The sequence below is a fragment of the Ambystoma mexicanum genome, chromosome 5p (assembly GCF_040938575.1).
Source record: "Ambystoma mexicanum isolate Mex_15411 chromosome 5p, UKY_AmexF1_1, whole genome shotgun sequence".
NCBI lineage: Eukaryota > Metazoa > Chordata > Amphibia > Caudata > Ambystomatidae > Ambystoma > Ambystoma mexicanum.
Genome location: NC_090930.1, coordinates 106580052 through 106603856, shown reverse-complemented (window position 1 = coordinate 106603856; position 23805 = coordinate 106580052). Strand labels below are relative to the sequence as shown.

The following is a 23805-nucleotide window of genomic DNA, read 5'->3' as shown; positions in this document are numbered from 1 at the left end:
CACCTATGATTGGGAGTACTGCTGGTCTAGTAATAGTGTGGTGCTGCAGCAGCGCTTTAGTCGCTACTCACCCCTGTACTGCTGTAGAGCAGGAGTCATTTCATCACAGAAGTATACTAAAGGTTTTCCTGTGTGTGTTTTTAAGGTTGAATAAATAGAAATGGGTGTCTGCAGTTAGAGGCATTGGCAGTGATTGCTATCTGGGTGGCCCTTTGTCGTGTTGGAGCTAGTACACAGGCGGACTTCAATCTGAGCGACACTGCCATGCTTGTGAATGCTTCCACAGCGCGTAGTGCAGACAAGTGTCTGCAGTTAGAGGCGGTGAGTGGTGCTGAGCCTGAACACACTTGACCCTCACTGGGTGCTGTGAAAGACTATTGAGGTAACGGCTGGCAGGTGCATGCTGTACCTTTGTGTTCCTGCAAGGCACTGATAAGATTAAAGTACTTTGTGTGTCATAGAATTATCTATCATGGAATCTTAACATGATATAAATATAACTCCATTCAAGATTCTACCATCAAGACCCCTGAGGGTAAGCATCTTGAATGACCCACCACCTCGGGACCCAGATGTCAATCGCGGCTCCTGATCAGAAACAGCCAAACAACTGTGTGTGTGCATGTTCTGCCCAACTAAGGAATTTGAACCCCGGACCAATGACAACTGAGAAGGCCAACGAGAATAATCTGTTTTACCAGAAGTTGGACCCACCAGTCAGAAGTGAAAGTAATTGCTAAGACGACTCCTAGAAGAATGAGGAACCTGGGTAAGCAGATTTAACTGCTCGATTAATAACAGAGGGGTAGCTAACCAGCAGAAAACGGTCCCACAATGAATAAAACAGTGGCGGTGGCCCAGTACGGCCTAGATGAGCAGGAGAAGGAAGGGTTCTGGTATTCTAGTACCTTTCCGACCGACAGCAGCTACCTACACCAAGGAAGATGCCTTAGGTGGTAAAACTGTCCCAGCAGGATGCCCCAGTCCAGCCAACAAAGAGAACCTGAGGGAGGAAGAGTACAGCCCAGGAAGGCTGTTCAGCAGCAAGAAATCCTAACCAGAGCTAAGGTAATGAGACACAATCCCAGCCAGTATGGCCAAGCCTGGTCTCAAAAAAGCAGCAGCAGCCTTTCAGTGTCAAATCTTTCAGCAGGTAAGTAAAGCTGCTGAGTTCATCCAGTTTCCAGCAAAAATCAATTCAAACACACAGGTTCATGGTTTCCCCTATATATACACTTCCACTTATAGGCTGGCCCAAGCCATCCCCCGTTCCACACTCCAGGGCACTTGAAAAAGGATTTGTCAGCCAGCCAATCAGTTTGGCCCTCAGAAACCGACAACCGCTCATGTCCACCCACACAGGGTGTGTATTGGCCTTACTAGGGCTAGATACTGGTCTAAACCAGTCCAAACCACAAGGGTTTAGGGATGGGCTTAGAGAGAGGCCATTTGTATACAACAGCCATTCTATGTTTGCTTTTTATTTTGCAAGACAAAGGAATGTCCCAGAAACAAAATGTCTGAGAGCAGGACTTGAAAAATAGATCATTATCCCAAAGGTGCAAGTAGAGTACATTAGGATACTAATGCAGTAAATCAGCTTGCACCCCTTGTAAAGCCAAAACGGAATTACAGCATTCATACACCTACTCCCTTAAATCCCCTAGTGTCAAAATGGTGTGCTTAAAAAGGCACCACTGTTCCGAGCTACTATTTATTTTATTTTTATCTATTTATTGCACTTGTTGTACGTCCAAAACCAGGGGTATCACAGCGTAGTTTTACAGGTATGTTTATTCTTGGTTGTTACATATAAAACGAAATATGCAATGGTTGCTTCTAGTTACTTATTCGAAAACACTTGATTACATAGTTTTGCAGGTATACTTGGTCTAAGTTATCACATATAAAAAGATTAACAGAGGTTGCGTCTGTTTAAGTAAGCAACTAAACTTCGTTACAAAGTATAATGGATATGCAGATCAAACTAGACAACAGTTGTACGATCTTCTACAACCTTACATTCGGTGATAATACAAACTGTACTAATATACATGGCAGGGACGAATTTAGTATTTTTTAAATAGCCAAGTTTTGAGGAGTTTCTTGAATTTGTGGAGGGAGTGATCATTGATAATATATGCTGTGAGTGAGTTCCAGTTTCTAGGGGCTGCTGCAGGGAAGCTGGAGCAGTCTGTTCTAGCATTCTTGAATTGGGGGGCTGAGTAGATGCGTGTTTGCATTAGATCGAAGGACTCTGGCTGTTGATTTGAGGCTTAAACTATTGTTGCGGTAGCTGGGGGCTTTACCTGAGACACATTCATGTGTGGTGGTAAGAGTTTTGTGGAGAATCCTGGCTTGTATAGGTAGCCAGTGTGCCTCTCTCCTGTGTTTAGATATGTGATCCCTTTCTTAATGCTTCATTCTAGAGTAGTTGCAGTTTTTTTTTTTTTTGGAGGTTCCTAGTAGTAGTATGTTGCAATAGTCCATTTTAGCTAAGATGAGCACTCCGACGAGGATAATGCAGTTTGGTTGTGTAAGGAAGGGTCTACTTAGAGCAATGAGTTTGATGGTGTATGCTGTGGATGAGGCAAGTGCGCTAATGTGTTTGCACATAGTTAGACTAGAGTCCAGATAGACCCCTAGGGTGTTTACCTGGTTAGAGGTGGTGATGGGGGTGCTGTCAATGGCTATGGCTGTGTATTGAAAGTGGAGTTTGGCTAGTCGGGCGGGCGAACCAACTATGAGGATTTCTGTTTTTTCTCCATTTAGGCAGAGACTGTTTGCCGCCATCCAGTTCTGGATGATGGGGTAGATTTTGTTCACACTAATAGTATCCTGTTCAAGTTGCCTGATATTTGGATAAGTATTTGTGTGTCGTCAGTGAAGTTGGTGTATATTATTCCCATTGCGTTTAGTGCTGCAAAGAGTAACTTGGTGTAAGCATTATAAAAGTGTGGAGGAGAGGCAGGAACCTTGGGGAACTCCTAGTGGGACTGGAATGGGGTCTACTGCTACGTCTCCTATTGCTACTCTAGATGTACGGTCTGAGCTGAATTAATTAATCTAAGGTAGCTTCCTTGGAAAAGTGGAAGTTGTTGCCTAATGGTACGCATAGTTTGTTGTGATCTACAAGATTGAATGCCGCGGACAGGTCAAGTAGTAGGAGAATGCATAGAGGTGGGATCGGATTATGATTTTGAAGAGGAAGGGTAATGGGTCTATAGTTGGTGGGGATGGTGGGATCTAATGTGTTTTTTTTTAGGAGGGGCGTGACCCAGGCTTCTTTGATGTTTGTTGGATTGTATTGGTGTGGAATGAGGCGTTAACGAAATTGGTGATGGTAGGTGCTAGTGTGGGGGCACAGTCCTTAACTAACTTGGCAGGAAAGTTGTCTCCTTTACAATTGGAGGGTTTGAGAGAGGCTATAGTTTTTAGTACTTGGTCTATGGTGACTGGAGTAAAATGGAATTCTGGTATATTAGTTGTAGCCTTAGTAACTGGCAGAGGAGCTGGTTCTGTAATAGTTGCTAGTGGTTTTTTTTTGCAGATCAATTTTGTTTTGCAGAGTATTAATTTTGGAGGCTAGTGCATCTTGGATGGTGGCGCACCAATTTTTACTTACTTTGACTGTACTAGGAGGAATGATGGGAGTTTCTAATTCTTTGATGATGGCGAATAGTTCTTTGCTATTGGACGTGGCATTAGTGATGCGTAAATTTAGAGAATTCGCTTTTTGGGTGTACACTTCCCGTTTGTAGGATTTGGATACTTTTTGTCTCATCAGTAGTTTTTTTTCTAAAGAGTTTTTCTAGTGCTCTTTTTCTTCTTCTATGTTCAATGAGGTCGTCATTGAACTAAGTGTTAAGTTTGGGTCGTTTGGATCTAAGTGGGGCTATTTCATCGATGGTTGACTTCAGGCATGTATGATATGATGAGATATCATCAGGGTTAAGATCTGCTGGTGGTTGAGTATTAATTAGCTTATTTAGCAGAGGACTTAGGTTTTTGGTGGTGAGTTTCCTAGAGTTTCTCATAAGGGTGGGTAATGGGGGTGGGATGTGGGGTGTCGGGTCCCTTATTGTGGTGATATTGAATCTGATGAGGAAGTGATCGGTCCAGGACAGTTCTATGATGTTCTCTAGCAGGACTCTACTGTTCAGTGTTAGAATCCAGTCAAGGATTCATCCTTTTGAATGTGAGGGGGCATGAACAATTTGTTTAAATTGCATTTCTACGAATGCAATATGGAAGGCTGTAGCTTTGCGGTCTGATTGGTTGTTATATCCCAAGTTAATGTCAAAAGAATGAATTTCGTGTTGGGTTTGAGGATGGGGGAAATGAGTGTTAGGTAAGATTTGCACAGAACTGTTAAATCTTCCTTTCCTGGTTCAACCCAGAACCTTTTGCTTTACTAGTGGCATATTTTTCATTAATACCTCAATGAGTGGGAACCTTTTTCCACACTCACATTATCTTTAACTCTTTTTATGGGTGTCATTTTTAAGACTCTTCATAGTGTCTTTTTAAAGTTATCATCTTTAACAACTTATTGGCAATAAGTGCCAGTTGTTGCTGGTGTGGGTGCGATTTCTCGCCGTCACCATAACCAGTACAAGGGGGACCCTATAAAAACTCAAACAGAAAAGAGTTGAGTAAACATTGCTTTATTAACACACAAGCATTCGCGAATGGACCACAAGTTCAACCGTCTCGCAAAGCAAGTCGTCAAAGTGCCGCCCTTTCCCCTGCACATCGTGGTCCTTTTATACCCATCTGTTTTACATTGTCATACATTGCTGCACATAGATTATGTCCACCACAAGGCGGTTCCTCCCAGTCATGAATTTGCATCAACGGTCAACAGTTCAACATCTGCTATTGTGGTTTCCTGTTATCTGTTATTCGCTCTCTCTCGTGCCCCTCTGTGTCCTTATCTCTGTGCACGAGGCTGTGCTTACTCATTCCTTCCCCCCACCCGCATCCTGCAGACAGTTTCAGTTAGACTCAGCTCATTTCGACACACATGGACCAAGCACAATCCTTCTGCAAAACAAGCTCTTGTTAGGTTAAACAGGCCTCTGTCTAATTTACAATTACTACCTATATGGACATTCTCAACAACTCATGCTAGTCTCGGCATCTGCAAGTATCGCCATCAAAAGGAAAGCCTCTTTTCTTTTATAAACGCACATTCATTTAGCGCACATAGTGAAAAATACAAAACTCCAAGTGTGAGCACAATATTACACATGCGGGCTCACCTTCAATCCACCCTTTTGCTCACACTTGAGCATCAATTTAGGCATTTCTAACCATCACATAATGTGTATACCATAATCTTCTCCAGGCCTCCCATGTCCAGGCATTCCTGTTGTACATGGCTTTTGTTTGTTGCATTTAGGCGTGTTACGGTGGAGGAACACAGGGAAACACAGCACGACACACATACCGGGAAACATTGGATGCAGAGACAAATTCCTACAACTATTGCCGCTAGAACCAGTATAGGCGTAAGAAGTTGCCATCCAATTTCTTTCAGGAGCTTCATCCACCAGCTATCTCCTGACCCTTCCTCCTGGTGGATGCTATCCGCCACTTTATGCAGTTTGTTTACTCCATCCAGGATTCCTGTACTCCCTTCTGGTATGTAAACACAGCATTGGGATCCCACCAAAAAACAGACTCCGCCCCTTTCTGCAGTGAGTATGTCTAAGACATACCTATTTTGGAGAGCCACTAGCCGAATTGCTTTCATTTCATAAGTGATGTTTTCCATTAGGTCTGCAGATTCTTGGATTACGAACTCAAGGGCCCTGTTTAGCTTTTGGATTTCTTGACTGTTCATAAAGATGCCCGCTGGAGGAACCAGGACCCCCATCAGATCTATAAACGTTTCCCATCCTGTAGGTTGATACGTAGGAATTTTTGGGTTTACTGCTCGTTTATTTCTGCGGTGTATTTCTTTATGCAGAGTAGACGGGGCATATACCATCACAGCCGGCATTATTCTGGCTATGTAACATACCCCAACAAAATCTTTGGCTAACCACAAATAAGCCCTCTTGTTACAGACGTAGGCATGTCCTTCAATCTTTAACAATCCCTTTGTGTAGTTATTTAGATTCACCATTTGACTGCACCCCGAGATCATTCTTTGATTACCTCTTGCGCTCCTCTTAAAACATATATTCTTTGGCCTAAACTCTTGTGTGATGGTGATAGGGGGAGGAGGTTCTCTTACTATCTGTACCATAGCAGGTGCAAGCCCGATTCCCTCAGTTTTGATTTTATAGCGTATCTTTTCCTTTAGAAGGGTTTTGTTCTCTCCTCTAACATAACAAGCGGTATTCGGTATCATGTATTGCTGTGCTGACACTATTCTCATGTAAATTAATGTACACCCGGCATCCTCAGTAACTGGCGATGCGTACACTGGGATGCCTTCACTGCTATGTCGGGGCATGTGGGTGCAGATCCAGCAATCAGTTTTATTCACTACCCCATATGTTGTGTTTATTATCTTCACGTATTCATTTTTAGCATAGTCTTCCGGGTCGTGTTGGTCATAGGCATCTCGATTCCTGCTCTTGACCCAATCTGTTCTCCCTGTTTCATTTGACTCGGGCAACAGGTTCTTTAATTCATATCTAGATGGATGTTCCAGATACCAGAATATTATGGCAAATGCTATTAGTACTACTATCGTGCATACAGAAAACAAAATTTTGCCTCTTGTGGTACAAACTGGTATTTTCCTCTTACCTTCTGTGTTTGAGGAGCATACACTTATCCGTTCAGGGACTAAACCAGCATACACGGGTGTAGACATAGTTCAGTATATGGCTCAGTATACAGCGTATATCAGTTGCAACCTAGCGATATAGCAATATCCCCTATTTAAAGCACCAGTGTCCTTATTACTCTAGTAGTGGTAGGTCTCACCGAAAACCTTCATCCGATCTGTCCCACGTCTCGTAGTGCCTGTCCCAGGAGGGGAACGCCGAAGGCCCTTCAGGCTACAAGCCCGTCGTCTTCAGTAAGGCACAATTCTGCTAAAACCAACAAGAGAGTCCAAATGTTCATCTCCCTAATGATCAAAGTTCAAAACAGTGTCCTTACACGTTGCTTGGCACATACACGTCACGGGATCGGAGGCGATGGGCACACCTGTCACTGGCATCTGGCAGTACACTTGCAACCTGCGGTTTGTCGGTTCCTTTTTCTGGAGGAATCAATAGTGGCAGCGTCTTCTTAATATGATTTGCGTGGTACCAGTGTGGTTTACCATCAACTTTTACCGCAGTTTGTGTCGCGAGGAGCACCTGAAACGGGCCCCTCCATCTGGGTTGCAGTCCGCTGGTGCGATCGAAGGCTTTTATAACAACCCAGTCACCGGGCTGCACGTCGTGACCTTCTTCTATCAGAGGATATGGAGCTACTGCGTTCACCTGTGCATTAATAGAAATCAGTCTATTAGTTAACCCAATACAGTACTGTTGTAATGCAGGCCATGCTTGCTCAGACAATCTCTTAGGTGATATGGGGGTCCCAATACTTGGTGGACGCCCCATAACAATTTCGAAAGGAGATAAACCATGTGTACGCTTAGGCATAGTACGCATACTCAATAATGCAATAGGCAATGCATCAGGCCATTTCAGTCCCGTTTCAGCACAAGCCTTTGCCAGTTTGTTCTTCAGTACCTTATTTGTGCCCTCTATAATCCCAGCTGATTGAGGATGAAAAACTGCATGGAAACGTTGATCAATACCAAGGGCCTTGCAAACTTTGCTTACTACTTCACCAGTAAAATGAGTCCCATTGTCAGACCATAGATATCTGGGGACCGTATACAAGGGCACCCAGTGTTTCAATATGCATTGTGCTGTGGAGGTGGCACTATTGTCCCGCAGGGGATATGCTTCCACCCATCCTGAGAACCCACATTTCATCACCAAACAGTAGGAATGTTTATTTACAGGCTCCAGCTGTATAAAGTCCATATACACCACCTCAAAAGGGCAGGTGGGTAACTTACTGTGGCCCGCCGGGGCTGGTACACCTTTCCCCACATTATATAAAACACATATTTCACATTGTTTTGCCCATTGGCGACAATACATTCCCAATCTTTTGTTGTACCACACAGTACTTAAAACGTCTTCCATAGTTCTTGCGTTAACGTGGGTTGGACCATGAGCCACGCTCACTATCACAGGTAAGTATGCGTCAGGTAGTACCCAGGTGTTCGTTTTGGTATGTGCCCATAGCCCATCTACCGTCTCCTCATATTGATCATCCTTGTGCCAAGATAGTCTTTCTTCAATGGTTGCATCTGCTTGGATTTCCTTTACGCGCTCCTTCGTCCCTTCCATAGTCACATCCCTCCCCACTATGAGCTGTCGGGCTTCCCACCGAGTGTCCCTTGCGGCAGCTAGTTTAGCCATCTGGTCAGCCAAAGAATTTCCCTGCGTGACATAATCCAGTGTTTTTTTATGCGCTGAGCACTTCACTACGGCCACCATTTTGGGCAGCGTAAGGGCTTGCAATAATTCAGCAATCGGGCATGTTTAATAGTATCGCCTTGGGAGGTTAAAAACCCACGCTCTCCCCAGAGTTTACCAAAACTGGAAACCACCCCGTGCGCGTAGGCTGAATCAGTATAAATTGTCACTTTCATACCGCTGCTTAACACTAATGCTCTCGTTGGCACAATCAATTCTGCTGCCTGGGCCGATTTTTCACACACTTTCCCACTCTCAATCAACCGTTCCCCTGTAGTTACTGCATACCCTGCTGTTGTCTCCCCATTTGGCAGTTTGAAACAGGAACCATCACAGAATAATATACCCTCATTATCAACCAGCGGGGTGTCTTGCAGGTCTGCTCTACCCTTAGTGTGTTCTTCCATTTGGATCACACAATCATGCCTAATGTCATCAGGTGAGGTGGGCAAAGGAAGCAGTGTCGCTGGATTCAAAGTGTTACACCGTTCAATTTTTACATTACTGGCAAACAGGATCATCTCATACTGTGTGAGTCTAGCTGTAGTCAAATGCTGTGTATGCACTCTATTCAGAAGAACATCTACCGTATGTGGAACCTTTACTGTTACTTCACTCCCTAGGATGATACCTGCACTTTGTTTTAGGGCTGTCGCTGCTGCAGCTACTGCTCTCATGCATGGGGGTAGGCCTCGAGCTACTGAGTCCAGAGTGCTAGAAAAATATGCACATGGTCTCTGTTTACCCCCTTGTTCCTGTGTCAAGACTGACACAGCGCAACCTTCCTGTTCATCAACAAAAAGGCAAAATCTCTTAGTATAATCAGGTGTGCCTAAGGCCAGTGCGTGGCATAGAACATCTTTCATAGCTGTCAGGGCTTTTTCCATCTCAGGTGTCCATTCTAATGGGCCGTTTTCTTGTACTTCTTTTAAGGCTTTTAGCATGGGCTGGATCAATACAGAGAATTCAGGAATCCAGTGCCTACAGTAGGATAAAACACCAATTATCCTTCGGAGACCCTTTGCCGTGTCTGGATCTTTTATGGACTGTATCAAAGCAATGCGATCAGTAGACAGGGTTCGCCCCTCTTCGGACAGCTCAAAGCCTAAATAATGGACCTTTTGTTTTACATACTGCATTTTGGCTAGGGCTACCTTGTGCTTATTCTCTGCTAAGTGCATTAGCACCAATCTGGTCACATAATGGCATTCCTCTTCGGTGGCTGCACATAATAGCAAATCATCAACATATTGTATCAGAGCAGTGTTAGCGGGTTGGGCTAGGTTATCCATCTGTGTTTTTAGTGCTTGGCTGAATATGGCGGGACTTTCTGTATATCCCTGCGGGGCTCTAGTAAATCGATACTGTCTATCTCGAAGAGTGAAACTAAACAGGTACCTGCTTTCTTCGGCAATAGGAATGCTGAAGAAGGCATTTTTCAAATCAATTACCGTAAACCATTTCGCTGTTTAGGGAATTAAAGTGAGTACACTTGAAATATTAGGGACAACTGGATATCTGGGTTCTACTATTTTGTTTATTTCTCTCAAATCAATAATAAAACGATAGGGTACCGCTTCATCACCTTTCTTGTGTACTGGAAGGATCGGAGAGTTACAAGGGCTATCATTTGTTGGCTCTACCACCCCTAACCGTATCATATCCTGTACTATTTGATATAGTGCCTGCTCTCCCTCGTGTGATATGCGATATTGTTTTATCCTGGGCAACCTGGCACCGGGCTTTAGTTTGATTACTACTGGGGAAACATCCAACACTCCTACATCATTCCCATGAGTGGCCCATAGTTCATTCGGGATGTCTTGGAGTTCCGGGGGCAGGGTTTGCATTACTCCTATCATACTCATAGGTTAGCTTATGGTCATTCTCACTCCCTGGGGGGAGCAATATATTGTGGCCCCTAGCGTTTTTAATGCATCAATACCTAACAAGTTTTCTGGGCAGTGATTGGTCAACAGCCACCCATTCTCCCATTTTACCCCATGAAGTTCCGCTTCTACTATTTCACTTACAGGAGTCTTTATTGGATTTCCCCCAAATCCAACTGATACCTTGCTTTTATCCGATAATGGGACAGCGGGGACGGCTCTGATATTCACGGAACTGTTTCCAGCTCCCGTGTCTACCAGACATCTCAAGTTTCGGTGGGGGCCGATCCTAATAGAGGCATAAGGCCCCCTCTGATCTATAAGTACTTGTACCACTCCCGCTATCTCATTCCGGCATCCTCAGGACATATCGCTTGTGTTATCCTGAAAATCATCGTTATAGTATACCCCTTCTCCACATTCTTCACCCTGGCATACACCTTGTACTTGTCGTTTGTCGTGGCTGATACAGTAGATTGGGGGGAGGCGGGGCCGGCCAGGGAACATCCCCTCTTGCTTGTCCGTCAAAGGCATTGGGTTGAGGGGGTTTAAACATTCTATTGTCTTGGTTGCCGTACCCACCAGTCCTATTTCCTGGGGCAAATGTTGTCTGTGAAGGGGGCCGTACGCCCCTTCCTCTCCCACCACTCTGGGGACACTGGGATTTCCAGTGTCCGGGTCTCTTGCAGAAGGCACATACATCTTGGGGTAGCCCATCCCTCCTCCCATATAGCGCACCTCCTTGCACTGTACCTCTTCCTGTCCCTTGGCCCCCTATCATGTTGCTACTATAGCCCTGTGACGGGCCGTTATAATTGTAGTTATACCTGCCTTGGGGCCCTTGATGCAACTGTTGCATCAACACTTTGGTTTTTAAATCCTTCTCTTGTCGTGCCTTTTGTTGTCCCTTCACTCTTTCCCCTCTTTCGTAATACCTAGCCATTTCGAGGAGATCCCGGGGGTTTCTAGTCATCCATGTACTTTCTGCCCTCCTAATGTTCTCCTGAATTGGCCCGTGGAGCCCCTCTACAAAGTTTGTGGCAAAGTACCGTTGGCCCGTTTCAGACCCTATCTCTAGCCCACTGTGCGCTTTGTATGCTGCTTCATAACGCAGAAAGTACTGTGCTACTTCCTCACTTGCACCCTGTATCACAGCGGACAGTTTCTCCACATTCACATCAAATGGGGGTAACACCTTTTCTAGAGCCCTCAGGACTGCCATGCCATGCCCCCTTAGGGGTTCAGGATATTCCTCATGCAGTTTTCTATTTTTGCTTGCATCCATTACATCTTTCCATTTTATTGTTTCATTGTCTTTGGCACGAAAGGGGGTCCATATTTCTTCTGGGACAATGGCTAACAATATGTTATCTACATCCTCTACGGTAAATAACCCTGGTCTGAATAACTTTCCTACTTCTTTGTAGAATCCTGCCGGGTCTATACGGGGGTCGGGGATGGACTTGGTGATATGCATTAATTCAATTCGGGATAAAGGGACATACACATAGGTGCGCATCATGTTACCAGTGGCTGCCTCTATGGTGGGTTGGCACTCTCTCATTGGCATTAATAGTAACTTTTCCGTATTTGTTTGTTCACTCACAGGGGCCTGCGCTGGTGGCGAAACAGAGGATTGATGACTAAGAGCTTTCTCTTTTATTTTTTTATAATCTTTTAATAGTTTCTCCACCTTAGCCATCCTCCATTCTTCCGCCCCTGAATCATCCACTCTTATATTAGATAGCAGTTTCTTATCCAATTCCGTCCTAATCCTATTCCACTGGGACACATATCTAGGCTCCTTTTCCTCTTCTATATCATCCACCCTAATAAGAAGATATTTAATTACGTTTACTTGTATAGGCCAGCCAAGGCCCTCCATCAGACTCACCAGGGTGGTCATGGACTGCGAGTGTATGGATGCTATCATACGATTAGCTACGTTTTGGCCCACCTGGTCTGCATCTTTGAGTTTAGCCTCTCTTTCCCTCACCTCTCTTTCCCATGCCCTCTTTTCCTTCTCCCATTCAACACCGCCCCTTATGACTTCCGCTATTATGTCGGACATACATCCCCATAACTGAACACTGGACGCAGTCACTGGTAGTAACGCGACAGCGTCCTGATATGCTGAGGGCAGATCCGCAGTACTCTGTCCTCTCAATTTACAGTTACCCTCATGAAAGGTATATAGTTTAGTGGCCACTGTCCTAAATTCCAAAGGTGTCAAACGCCCCAATTGGTCCCGTAGGCTGTCATTGAGGGGTGTGCCATACAGCCCGGTCATAAGGATTTGCAAGTCTCCATCTCTATCCTTTTCTACAGTAGTCGTTCTCCTATGGTCTATCAACCTATCTGGGTCTCCATACTTCATTGGGAATTCCACCCTTTCACCCTCACTGTCTGCCGGTGGAGCTGTAGCTCCTGGAAACAATAATTCAGTCGTTGTTTGTTCTGCTTCTAGCCCTATCACATCTTCATATCGAGGCACCGGCACGGCAGGATACATACCCCCACTGTTCTTAATCATCATATGTCTATCCAACTGATCTAGCCTCTCACCCTTCTCTTTTATCTCTAGATCATGTAATTTTTGATTTACCGTTCTCTTCTGCTCCTTTGCTTTTTGTTTATTCTGAGCATTGCGCCTGCGCATTGCTTCTACCCTCCATAGTCGTATAGCCTCAAACTGTGCGGGTCTAACCCGTCTTTTTACTAACTCTATTTCTATTTTGGATATGCGGTCTATGTCAAAGGACCTGGTATCTGGCCAATTATGTTCAATCGAATCTTTTGTGTATTCAGACCATTCTTTTAAGAACAATGTTGAATTCAATCCATGTTTAATCAACATATCAAATGCAGGGGTTCCTTCAAGAGGGGCATAGTGTCTCTTGCCTATACCACTCTTGCTGGAAGCCGCTTGACCCATTTTGTTGGTATACCACAATTGCTTAAACACTCACCTTTCCCAAATGTGCATTAATAGGCTAACATTAACAGTACATCCTCCTGACATATATCGCCATACCAATATCAATACATCACCATTTCATCATTATTATTCCATAGACGGACATACCACTGTCCTCTTCATAAACCCTAAATTGTTATTTCCTTATTCCATCATGCATCCATCCATGCCACTTATCTTAAGGGTCCCGCCAGAGTGTTCCAGACCCGAAGGGCGACAGCCTGCTGTTCCACCGCCGACGGAGCCGGAAAAACAAGGATGACGCGTTGGTTGCAATCAAAGGTGCGGATTCAGTTGTTGGGGCCCCGTGATCAATTCCTTCTCCGGTTCCGCCGCGGCGTTCCTCACCCAGTGACGGACTGTCGCTCCTTCGCATCCCACTTCTGACACCAAAATTGTGGGTGCGATTTCTCGCCGTCACCATAACCAGTACAAGAGGGACCCTATAAAAACTCAAACAGAAAAGAGTTGAGTAAACATTGCTTTATTAACACACAAGCATTCGCGAATGGGCCACAAGTTCAACCGTCTCGCAAAGTGCCGCCCTTTCCCCTGCACATCGTGGTCCTTTTATACCCATCTGTTTTACATTGTCATACATTGCTGCACATAGATTATGTCCACCACAAGGCGGTTCCTCCCAGTCATGAATTTGCATCAACGGTCAACAGTTCAACATCTGCTATTGTGGTTTCCTGTTATCTGTTATTCGCTCTCTCTCGTGCCCCTCTGTGTCCTTATCTCTGTGCACGAGGCTGTGCTTACTCATTCCTTCCCCCCACCCGCATCCTGCAGACAGTTTCAGTTAGACTCAGCTCATTTCGACACACATGGACCAAGCACAATCCTTCTGCAAAACAAGCTCTTGTTAGGTTAAACAGGCCTCTGTCTAATTTACAATTACTATCCCTATATGGACATTCTCAACAACTCATGCTAGTCTCGGCATCTGCAAGTATCACCATCAAAAGGAAAGCCTCTTTTCTTTTATAAACGCACATTCATTTAGCGCACATAGTGAAAAATACAAAACTCCAAGTGTGAGCACAATATTACACATGCGGGCTCACCTTCACTGGGTTGCCTTAGGGGCTCGCCTTTTAACTTTCTTGTGCTAATAGTTCCCAAGGGTAGAAAGGATATTTGGATCCCTTTTACATTTTGTTAAGTGAAACCAGCACACCCCACCTTATGTGGAGTGCTGGGGAGATACAATGTATCCCCTTTCACACTAAAACTGTAACAATTCTGTTACAGTGACAAGTTTGTATTTGTATTTATTGATTTATTAAGTGCCTTACGCCAAAGCGCTGTTACCTTCAATGGCTGGGGGCAGTGATACCTTGTATTAATTTGGTGCACCTTTACCGCGGGCTGTGTTCATAGCATCAGTAAAGGGACCTAAGGGTGTCAATTTTTACCAAAATGGCCCCTGTCTTCTTTTCTTGCCATTTTAGTGTTTCTTGTCGTTTGTTGTGTCTTCCCCTGACATCCAGGACGGGAAATTCCTTTGTGCAAAACTCCCCAGTCATTTGTCTTATGCCTTGCTTGTATGGGGACAAATCCCAGAGGGGGGCTGGCTGTCCTGATTGGACAACCAGAACGCCCCTTCTTGTGAAATGCAGGGAGAAAATGCAGATATTTTACCGTAATTCCTGATAAATACTGCAAACCTGGAAGCTGAAGATATGTCGACCTCTGGAACTTAAACCGAAGAGGATGACGAAGGAAACGCAGCGGGAATGATTTCCAGTGACCGGAGAGCCTGCCATGTAACCCAAGCCGGCTGTAGCCCTTCCTTGCAATCGGCCTGGGGACTCCGAGAACGACGACCCGAATGCAGAGCCTGGTGAAAACCACTAGACTCAAGCAGACCTGCATCTTATGCCATCCCACACGTTGCTGCGACCTTGTGTTGTTGCAATACTCCAATACCCTGGGACCTCAAGCCATTGTGCTGTGCACGGTCTTCCGAATTCCGAATCTCGATGAAACTTCGTGGGCATCCTGGTGGATCACCAGAGACACGAATCGAGTCCGATAAATCCCCTCACAAGAGTGCTGGACCTTTAAAACGACGAAAATTCAACCACAATTTTCTGTCTTCTTCTGTGCTCCTTGAAAAGGCGCCAAAACCGCACAACCACATTCAGCCATGAGGGAAACCTTGCCTAGATCCTTCTTCGTTGATCCCTGCTGCAAAGTCCCTTCTGAGGTCTTGTTTTCAGTCTCCACGACAAGGAATCCATTGACCGGGTATTTGGCTGCAGACCCTGAAGTTCTCCTGCTGCAAAAGCTTCTTCAATGCTGAGATACTGTGTTGGCTATGTACTTACCTTAAGCCTGTTAGGAGTTCTGTGTAGGTAAGTGGTATTTTCTGTGATTGGGAGGTCCCTCGCCCAGTGCACCCAGTCCCACTGCTAGAATCCTGCTAGGGTGTCTTCTGCGAAGCCCCTGGACCCTCTTCTAATTCTAAAGTGAAGTAGTCACCCGTTTGCCCAGTTTTCCTAAGGAAACTCTAACCTTTGCTACTAAAGAACCTATTCTGACACTGCCTGTTGGTCACTAGTCCTAGTGACCCCCCTTCTGCCACTGAGAACACTCAGGCTCCAAGAATAAGGGAAAGACTGTCAAGGGATTGGGACTTCTGCCTAGAAAAGAACATAAGTGTTTAATAGTTACTTACTTACTTGTAAAGAGTTGGTTGGTAACTGTAATTCTAAGAGTGAACAGTTACACAAGTTCTTACTGATCTTGAATGTGTGATGCACTATTCTTAAAAGTATGGTTAACATCTTTTCTTCATTAGCAACTGTTTTGCCAGTCTAATAGAAAGTAGATGTGTAGGCATTTTACTGTCCTGTTATTAGGTTGTGCCTCTTCTCAAAAGTAAAGTGTTGGTTTCACCAGAATATTCCTGCAGGGTAATATTGTATTAGTGTCCACCAACTGTGGTATCACCAGATTAGCCCCTTGAGGATAATTGTGTGAGTGTTCCCCAACTGGGTCTTGTTTCCCCTGACTTGCTGCTAGCTTGTCCAGAATAAGTCTACATTAGGTTGCTGCCTACCTAGAATGAGTCATTCAATAAAGTGTGACATTGGGTTTTACTTTCCCCTTCATTGTGAGGTTAAAAAAATAGGTTGGTTTTGCTTACCTTGTGTTAGCTGTGTGCCATCCAAAATAAGTTACAAGAGTTACTGCTTACCTCAATCTGGTGTTCCCTGATTTCAAAAGCACCTGTAATTATATATTACATCCTTAGGTTTTACTCACCTATTATAGCTGTGTGTTATGACAAAAGTGGTTTTTACTGCACCTAGAATAAGTGTTTCACTATTCACCAAAAGTATATTGTCCGGTTGACTGCTTATGTAATTTGTTACTGAGAGTCCTTATACAACTGGTAGGGTCTACTGCCCTTGCATTACTGAATGTAATAGTAAAAAGTAACAATTGGTTTTTACTCCCCAAGAATAGGCTTGACCTATACTAAATGTGTATGAAAAGGTTTTGACTTCTCTAGAACTACTGATAGGTGTTCCAAATAAGGTCTATACTTGGGTCTGTGTACTTTCAAGTATAGTTTTGTGTTTTTATATTGTGATTTCATGTAATGTGTTAGTACTTACCTAACCCCTAGATGTATCTGGTCCTACTTGTATTTAAATAAATCCTTTTATTTTTACACTACATAGTGTTTCAGTGTTTCTTTGGATCATTTGTATGACAATTTCACTTGTACTGATTCTACAGCCCTCTCTCCCTCCTAAGATAAGCCTGGCTGCTCTGTCTACACTACCATATACTCAGGTGGTACAGCCTTATACTAAGAGTGGAGTTTTGTACTGCCTCAGTTGAATGGTTTTACTAAGTCCTTATTTGGACTTCAGAAACACTGTTCTAACACTGTTGGCATGCTCTGGGATAAATGTGGATTGCACTACATTGATTATTGATATACTTTGTGTCCAAGGGAAACCATCCAGTAGGTTTGGTTTAGCCAAGGTAAAGTGTACTTGTTGTATTTAACACAAGAACCAACACCATGGCCTGCTTTAGGCCGGAGTACTTCTCTTATGTTGCAATGGAAACTGTGGTCACAATGTGTAAAGAGAAGGGCCTCAATTCCATATGAATGGTTTCAGTGAACCTGTGTCCACGTTTAACAATATTGCTGGGAGTAAGTATTATGATGGTTCAGACAGCTGTCCAAACTCCTCAAAGGAGGAATATGAGGGTTCTTATGAGAAGGATGTTAGTTCACCCCCCCCCTCTCCTTCTCCTGCCTCTACCTTACTGCCTACCATGTGCTCTGAGATATCCAAAGTACTGGATATAAGAAAATACCTGTGGAAAAACAATTTGGAAATGTGGGAATATGGGAAAGAGTATAACAGGTCTGTAGAAGACCGTTTTCTGCACCGCTCTTCTTTTTCCAGGTCTTCTGTTTCTGCAGCTTCCAGGTTCCCAGAATTGGTGAGTCGGTATGATATGAAGTATGACATTGTTGTATGGCTTAAAACTTTTGACCTCACTTGTAAATGGTTTGGTCTGTGTGAGAGTGATAGAATACCCAGGGTTCTTTTTAGACTTCCCAAGAGAGGACTACCAAGTGCTCTTGGATTTGCATGAAGCAGACAGAAGTAACTGGGATAGGGTAAAAGAAGCTCTCATAGTTAGATATAAGAAGAAAGCTTCTCCATATCTAAACCCCTTAAGGGACTCTGAGAATAAAGGTAGCTCTAAAAGTGCTATCTTCTCATCCCTTAAGAAATCTGTTAATATCGAGTCTAACAGAAAAGCTGTAGCCTTTGGCTCAGCTGAGCCCTCTTGTAAAAAAACTGAGGCTCTTAACCTTGAAGTGAGAGAGGTCCCCTTAGGAGACCCCTCCTTAGAGATAAAAGGCATTTACTGCCACTCTGAAGGGCACCTTGGTGTAGCACCCATAACTTCAAATAGGGATAAAGCCCCTAGACCCATAAAGCTAGAGGTCACTGATGTGACCCCACCTTCAGTTAACACTGAGGTGAAAGAACCTCTTGAAAACCCACCTAGAGTGGAAATGGTTCACTCTGTGGATATAAACTTAAATGTTCCTGTCCAACCTATAACACTGTTTAAAAACTCTGTTGAAGACACTGATATGACTCTGCCTTCAGGTGAGCTTAAGGTAGAGCGTCCCTCTGAAACCTCACAGACAGTAGAGTCTCGGCCCACTGCTGTGGAGGCAATTACTAGGGCTGACAAGAACCTTAGTGTCACATACCCTGTGTGGTGTATGTCCTTTAGAATAAAGGCCCCTTCAGTTAAACCTGTAGTGGCTGAACCATTTGAAAACCCACTTACAGTGGAAGTGGTTCCTAAAACTCTAAACATGGATACACCAGAAAACCCACTTGCAGATGGATGAAAAAATACTTGGGTGTGTTTAACAAACCTAAGAGGACAGGGAGTTTCCTTGACCCCAAGGTAAGAATTGAGTTTTCTCCTTTAGTTCAGAGTGCCCAGAATGAAACTTCTAGGCCTGAAAAACTGAAAACCAATAAGAGTTATAAGAAACCTAAGACTATCTTTCTTACTAGGCCTTCTAATAAAAATCCTTAGACTCCAACTACTCCTACAGGAGAGATGGATAGGTGTGCTGACAAGGCTCTGTTTCAAGAAACCACTCTAACCCTGTGGGATCCTCTAGAGAGAATCCTGCTGTAAGTCCTAATGTTAGCAGGGCAACCTCTAACAAAGGCAAATCAAAATCTAGAGTATTCGTGAAATGGGAGCCCATACCATGCTCTACCATTTCAGTTCCAATTCTAAAGTCGGTGACCCACACTGCTTCTGAGGAAGGGGTGGTGTCATGGCCACAGGCCCCAGAACACAAAAACCACACCATCTAGTGATGGGGGCAATGGGTCACTTGACTCACTTATGTCCCTTTGAGACCTATAAACACAGGGACCCTGGCTGCACTCAGTCCTGGCGCCCTTGGCGCCAGGCTCATATAGAGATGTGAGCAGGAACACTTTGTTTCAGTGCAGGAGTGCTTTTACTTTGTTTCAGTGCAGGAGTGCTTTTATTTTACAAGAATGTTTCAGGATCTGAAAGCCTTTATTCCAGAGAACATCCTTGTGTGCTGACTCATCTGGTGTGGAGGGCAGGCTGAACCTGGTGGGCGTGGCTTCAGAAGCTCAGCTATATAAGCTGCTCCATCCTTAAGGCCGGTGCTTCGTGTTACTGTGCACTTGCGTGCAACGTGACGCTCACTGCCGCTTGGACCAGTTTACTTACCTTTGAAACCAGGTGTTCTCCTGCATACTCACCTCCAGGAAACCGGTGCTTCATCTGCAGACTCATCTCCTGACATCCAGTGATCTTGATCCCAACGCCGCAGCACCGCACTCCGCATCCACTAACTCGGACACTGTGAAGAAGAAAGACAGGTTAGAACTTCCGTCCGAGGGCGGCACCGCATTTGAACCCCGTGCGTCACTAGTTAACAACTTACCAGCTACTGTACCGCTGCAGCTTCGTTCCTCATTCCCTTTGGCTGTCGCCTCGAGCACCGCAGCTTCTGCTGGGCCGGCAACATCACCTGGAAGGGAAGAAAGCAAAAGAGCAAACATCAAAAGTGGAACGGACGGCAATACAAGACAACAAACTTTACAATGCAACAAAAACAGACGAGAAAAGACAAAGGCAAACAGGAACACTTACCTGAAGTATAGTGGTTTAGTCGTAGCAGAACTGGACTACCACGTGCAAGGGACCAGTGAAGGAACTCGGTCCAGATCATACAAGCGCCCCTGCCAGAAGCAGCAGGACCGAGTGCTCACCAAAACTAATCAACAGGTGAGCTTTGCAGTGACAGCACATCCCACGGGTACCACGGTTTGGGAGAAGGGGTCTGGAAGGGGATCAGGCGCACAAGCTGGCATACTCACGCCCCCTATTCTCCATGCAGGAGCAGTCCCAAGCAGCATCACCTATTACCACCGGTCACCACATAAGCGCAGAGGGTGAAGTCGGACCGGAGCGACCTGACCCCCGGGAGGGCTGCAGCCGTGCCCCAATGCCTCCGCAGAGACCAGGTGAGCGTAACAGAACGCGAAGCATCTTCGAATCTCTGCCTGGGCGTTATGGAAACTTCTGAAACGGACCAGTTGGCCTGATTACTGGGAGAGTTAGGGGCTGAAGCTCATGCCTCAAGACAGGAAACCAATGCCCTAAGGAGGTATGTAATTATGAACCGGGAGCGGACAGATGAACTAGCAAAGCAAATGCTCCAGGCACAGGCAGGCCAGGTCCCACTGCCGGGGTATGCCCCTCCTGCCGCGCTTCCACAGCCCACGCCTGTACAGGTGGTTGTTCCAGGGGGGTTCCCCTGGCCCCACCAGAACGCTTCACAGGCACGATCAGAATAAGTATATCATCTTTATGAATCAATGTCGCCTACATTTCTTGTGCAGACCTGGGGCATTCCCCAACGATCAAGCGAGAGTGGCATTTGTACTCTCATATTTGGGAGGTAGTGCAGCGGACTGGTCAATACCCTTGGTAAACCAGGATGATCATTTGCTTCGAGACTTTGGAGGTTTCCAGCATGGAATGGAGAAACTATTTGCATGGCATACTCAAGGGCAGGCTCTGGACAACAAACTGTTACCACTACGGCAGGGTAATCAAGACCTACTAACATATATCGTTTCCTTCAGTCGTCTGATAGCACAAACTAACTGGCCAGAGGAGAAAAGAACTACGCTCTTTTACCAAGGCTTGTGAGGGGAACTTATGGATGTATTAGCCTATGTAGTAAATCCCCCGGAAAGATGTGCTGAATACATCGACCTGACAGTGCAGCTCAATCACAGATTACAGATTCGGAAGATGGATTGGGCCAAGGCCCAGGTGCAGTCGTGAGAATCAGACCAAATCACACTATCAGTCCGAGCCAATGCAAATCGGAGGCTTGCGGAGCCCACTCACCAAGTCAGAAAGGGAGAAAAGGAGACAGCAGCAGCTTTGTTTGTACTGTGTTAAGGCAGGTCACTATCTCTGAGAATGCCTGCTGAAACCACCCAGGAAAGCAGTTGGAGCAACTGACAAGGGTGAAGAAGAAGAAGAACAGGACTCGGGGAAACTCCAACGCCCGGCAAACGTAGGCGTCCACTTGTCGAGCGGTGAAAAGGAACCTATACAGATCCCACATCTAGTCATCCCTGTGCTTCTGGTAAACCACAAGTAACTGTCGAAAATACATGCCTTGGAGGCATACATTGACAGCGGGGCTGTGGGAAATTAAATGGACCAAAATCTGGCTATCCGGATAGGCCTTTTTCTCCGACAGAAGCAGGTTTCGGAAAACGTCACAGCAGTTGACGGATCTCAGCTATCATCCGGCCCAGTGACGCATTACACCGAGAAGGTCACGCTTCTGTGTCAGGATGGTCACCAAGAGGACATCACCTTCAATCTCATCAGCGCTCCTCAGTTCCAGATGATATTGGGAATGTCCTGGCTGGAGACCCACGATCTCAAGATTGACTGGCGTAAACGAGTTCTGACCTTTCCCCAAGACTGTGCCGACACCTGTTATAGCAAGGGATTCTCATTAAAAGGTCTTACCAACCCAGGTTTGTCGAAGAAAGAAACCACATTGGGCCTTACCAGTTCACTACCACCTGAATACCTGGATTACCAAGATGTCTTTCAAAAAGAGCAAGCGAACACCCTACCTCCGCACAGACCGTATGACTGCCAAATTGATCTGGTACCTGGAGCTCACGTTCCCTGCAGCCGGTTTTACGCCCTAACAGAACAGGAAAACCAGCATCTAAAAACCTCCCTCGATCAGTATCTGGCAAATTGATTCATTTGTCTGTTCAAGTCCCCTGCATCCTCGCCCCTCTTTTTTGTGCCTAAAAAGGAGGGAGACCTGAGAACTTGCATTGACTACAGAGCACTTAACCAGATCACAGTAAAAAAACGGTACCCGTTACCGCTTATCCCCGAGCTCTTGGATCAAGTCAAAAACGCTCAGATATATGCAAAACTAGACTTACAAGGGGCCTACCATCTAGTAAGAGTCAAAAAAGGAGACGAGTGGAAGACGGCCTTTCACACAAAATATGGCCTTTATGAATATCAGGTTATGCCCTTTGGACTGTGTAATGCCCCGGCAGCGTTCCAATTTTTCATGAATGACATGCTCTGTCATTTTTCATGAATGACATGCCCTGAAAGTAAGGAAGCGACCAGACCCAACCCATGCTCTGGCCAAACACATTGTATAGCACTTGTTTTTTATCAGGATTTGCAAAAGTCATAAGATTAACAAGCCGTATTTCAGCAACAGTCTCTCAACCTGCTACCTTGCTAATTTTTCTACTTTAGAGCGGGTCGTTGGATCTCTTGCTTAATTTACTAAAAAGCACTGCATTCCCAAATGTATTTTGGGTGCACCTCTGTATGGTAGTGATTTAAAGTGGAATGGATGTGTACAATGTGGATTTTGGCGTTTGGAAAGAAGCAGCATTAAAGAAGTCGCTCCATTTTAAACTATTTTTTTGAACATTTGCTTGTCCAAATGCTAACTCTGCTCCCTCGGAACTCTGCATTGCCCCCCAATTATATGCCCCAGCCCGGTCCTGCCAAATGCCCTCGTTGGCGACAACTGCTTACACCAAAGACCACCGCTAGAGCAAGGCGAGTCACTGCCCTTGCGGTACACCCCGGTTTAGCACGCCACTTTTGCTGCAAGGACCCCTTTTGGTGCGGCCAAAATGGCGCGAAGGCCAATTCGGCGCGAGGGTCGTTTGGACACAGCTGACATTGCAGCCTATGTGCAAACGGCCCTCGTGCCAGATGGGCCCTCGGGGGCTTCCATAACTCTGATAATAATTCCTCATTAATAAATAATATATTACGGCACTGAAAAGCAATGTTAACCATCCACAAGATGGAAATATTGCTTCGTAATTTGAAGTTATTCTGACTTCGCAACATACTTATCAAAAACAATGATTCGAGAAATAACTTAAAAGCATAATTTACGCTAGAGGTAAATGGTTCTTGTACTTTGCATAACACGTCTATGCAGGATTCAACGCATCTTATTTTCCACGTGTTGACAATAGGCTGAACTCTTCAGTTTAAAAAATGGTGCGTTTGAATCATGACAAAGGAGAAAATGTACAGGTACACTCACCTCATTTTTATCCCTTCACTTCCACATGCCTTTCCCCTCCTCTCTCGCCCATCACTACGCCAACTATCGCCAAGTAGATTCCCATATGCCACTCAGGCTTCCCAAGAAGGTAAATGCACAGGACTGCCTGATGGTCTTCTCTCTACTACTACAGTATCTCTTTGGCAAGAGATTGTCACTGTTTAGCATAGTCAGATTTGTACCAGATTAATCTAAGGTATGAGAAAC

The 23805-nt window shown here is 45.1% G+C and overlaps 1 protein-coding gene across 3 annotated transcripts in view; it reads left to right on the top strand.

The window, feature by feature from the left end:
• Positions 1-23805, top strand: part of LOC138480767 (heat shock factor protein 3-like) — a 417702-nt gene that overhangs the window by 152588 nt on the left and 241309 nt on the right. The gene's annotated exons all lie outside the window — the stretch shown is intronic.